The 3,543-nt window shown below is 34.8% G+C and overlaps 1 pseudogene; it reads left to right on the forward strand.

The window, feature by feature from the left end:
• The first annotated feature begins 1,460 nt into the window (after window positions 1-1,460).
• Window positions 1,461-3,138, forward strand: LOC135321371 (general transcription factor IIH subunit 3-like; annotated as a pseudogene).
• Window positions 3,139-3,543: the final 405 nt, after the last annotated feature.

Consider the following 3,543-nt stretch of genomic DNA (forward strand, 5'->3'; position numbering starts at 1 on the left):
TAGCAGAGTTAGGTCAATTACGGATGGATGAGGGGAAAAGTCAACCAGGAGAATGACAAGAAAGGGTCTTCAAAAGTGATTTCATTTTAAAACCAAAGGATTTAAGACAGGCCCTTGGAGGCAAGTCTTGAAATATTTTTGCAGAATTACTATCTTCATGATTGTTAAGGAAAATGAAATATGAACTTGGAAAATATATCATGCCATCATTTATTTTTATCGGAAAACAGTACCCCCAAGCAATTCAATTTAAATAGATTTATATTAAGTGGACTTTTCTGGTATTAGTTTTCCTAGGAAACAGGAGACTTCCTATAGATATAAAGGAACCAAAACCACGATGGTCTTAGTCTTCTCATTAGCAACAATAAATGCCAAAAATAGTGAAATAATGGCTGCAAAATTCTGAAATAAAATGACTTTAAATCAACAATTCTATACATAATCAAACTACTAATCAAAGATGAAACCGAAAGAATGACATGCAAGAACTCTGAAGGTTTACCTTCTATGTACTCTTCTGAAAAGAGTATTCCAGCAATATTTTAAAAGATGAAGGAATGAAGGGGGCGAGAGGAAGGAAAGAAAGAAAAGGAAAGGGGAGCCAAGAAACATGGAATGAAAGGCAGGAGGAGGTTTCTGCTTTAGGTAGTGAGAGACTGAGTAGTTTAACCAAGCCCAACCACACTCTGGGGGAAAAAAAAAAAACACAAAAGCTTGATTAAACATATTATTTTAAAACCTTCTTAAAAGTATCAAAGATATATCAAGATAATAAGGAATTACAGGACAGAAATCCAAGACTTGGGAAAAGGTTTGCCCTGTGAGCATTTGTTGACCTGGAAGAGGTAACTGATACGTGCTTTTGACAACCTCTTGGAGGGAAAGTCAGAGTTCAGGGTCCATCCAATACTAGGAATTGGGTCCCCCAAGGGTCACACCCTGAGAATAGTTATAAAACAAAAATAAACCAACCCTTGTCCAGATGGTAGACTCACTTCTTTTTAAAATATCAATAGCCCAAAAAATCTCAGGCTGTGAGATTGCAGGAACACTCTAGATTGTCAGTGCCCCTCTTTGGGGGAAGAGACTATCATCTTAAGTCTCAAATTGTTTCAACAAATACTTTTTCAAACACAATGTCCAGCACACAATAGAGCATGAGGAGAAAGGATACCATGAGCAAGAACCAGCAGTGATAAATAACCAAAACAGTCACAGGCATTATGAGATACAGTATAACTATTCTTACCATTTTCAAGAAGGAAAATAAGTTGTGGCAATTTCAGTAGGGAAGGAGCTAACAACTATAAAAAAGTGACTTCTCTGTTTTAAAAAAGAAACAGATTGAAATTCTACAACTGAAAAATCTGTTTAAAAAATCTAGAATTCACTGAGACTGTAACACTATATTGGACAGAGGAAGACAGTGAACTGAAAATAGGTCATAAGACTCAAGAATGCAGCATATAAGCAGCAAAAAGGTAGAAAACATGGAAGAGAAGGTAAAAGACTCAGAATTCCATGAGAAAGCCTCAAGTTTAGGTATGTAGAAGAGGGAGAGAAAATGGACACTGGTCATTTTTGAGGAGATTTTGGCTTAGAATTTTCCAAAACTGATGAAAAACATCAGTCTTCAGATTTAGGAACACAAATAAATCCCAAACAGAATAAATAAAAGGAAATCCATACCTCAACAGATCATAGGAAAACTATATAAAACCAAAGAAAACTTCAGTGCAGCCAGAGCAACTCACCTTCAAGAGAGTAACAGCAGACTGACAGGTGACTTCTGAACGGCATCAAAAAAGTCAGAAAGAAGCCGCTAACCTAGAAGTCGCAATCAGCAAAGATAATAGTCATTTTCAGATGAATAAAACATTGAAAGAGTTCACCATGAGACCTGCACCCAAAGGAAATTATAAGCAAGTTTTCAGTTCGCTGTCTCTTCAACTGTCCAATATATTGTTAAATTCTCATCGAATTCTTGCAGAGAATAGGGAAATGCTTGTTGGAGATCAAGGGGCCAAAAATACAAAAAGAATAAAGAGAAAAGAAAGTTGCAATTGTGAGTAAATCTCAATAAACACTGATTCATTTAAACATGATAATATGTACATTAGGAACTACAGAAATGAAGTTAAGAATTCTAAGCTCCTTGTACTAACCAGGAGGAGAGTAAAATTATCCATTAATATTAGACACTGATAAGTCAATGATACATTTTGTAATTTCTAGGATGAACACTAAGGATAGGGAAAGAGCACAACACAACTAAAAAACAGCAAAAAAATTACTGATTTAAAGAATCAGTAATCAAGAAGGCCAGAAGTTGCCAGTCCACGGGGCTTGAGGATACTTGCCGAGCCTCAGATTCTCTATGAAGGTTATCCGAGTAGATACCAAATCAATCTGCATTCAAAAATTCCCTGTTTGTTTTTTTAAATACATAGGTGCTTTGATGACATAGGAAATGTCCTAGTAATTCGTGAATCACTTCAACAAACCTCCACATCACATTCAAGATAATCATTTCTTATAGCCTGGAAAAGAACAGCAGATAAAGAGACTCCTTAGGGAGACCCTGGCAATGCTCCTCCTGATTTTAATTCCTCAGAAAGTAAAGATGGAAAATATGAGCTAGTAGCAGCAGCAAATTAGGTTACTCATGAAGAGATTAAAGATTTAATGACAAAGAATAACATAAAGAGGCAACACACAGAAAATTTGGTGGCAGGACTGTTCACCTAAGTGCTTTGTTACATTTAGAGAAGACTCTAGAAGTTGAAGGGAACCAGCAAATGAAATCAAGCATTCAGACTCCGATTTGAACATTTTCCAACATTACAGAAGAATGGACTCCCGTAAGATGCCTCAGATGTTTTCTATTCTGCCATATTTATTCTGGGTTTTCTTTTGTGATAATGGTCAAAGATCTCAATCTTTCACCACCAATTTATGCTGACTACAGGACTACTTGCTTCTGTTATCAAAATCTCCTTGAAATTTATGTCTGTTTTTGCATGTATCAATATTCTGCAATTTTGCTCTATTTCCACTACACGTGAGATGGCTTTTAATATTTCACTGCCTCTTGGTTTGAAAGCAAAGTAGAAGAAACTAAAAGTGACTGAGTAATGATAAAATATTTATGCTTTCCATGTTCCAGATTATCAATGGAAATTACTATAGAGAAATCATATCCGAAAGTCTTGGACAAGAAACCATATAAAAAATATACACCATTATCTTTAATGTAGCTAGTTTTTCAAAAGAAATATTTCCAAAACAGCATTTTTGTACACTTCTTAGAGAATGAGTTTTTAAAATTATTCTACATATGATATATAATTTTTATGTTTCTTGACAATTTTTCATCAGAAATGGAGAAAAACAACGAATCTGTCGCTGTTTTAATAGGATGATTATTTGTCAGAGTTTGGGGTTTAATTATAGTTTTAGTGTATTAGGTCAAACTCAAGTCCTTTGTATGAAGAGGTATCTGTGTGAAATATGAACACAATTTTAGAAAAATAATGTACA

The sequence above is a fragment of the Camelus dromedarius genome, chromosome 5 (genome assembly GCF_036321535.1).
Source record: "Camelus dromedarius isolate mCamDro1 chromosome 5, mCamDro1.pat, whole genome shotgun sequence".
Taxonomy (NCBI): Eukaryota; Metazoa; Chordata; class Mammalia; order Artiodactyla; family Camelidae; genus Camelus; species Camelus dromedarius.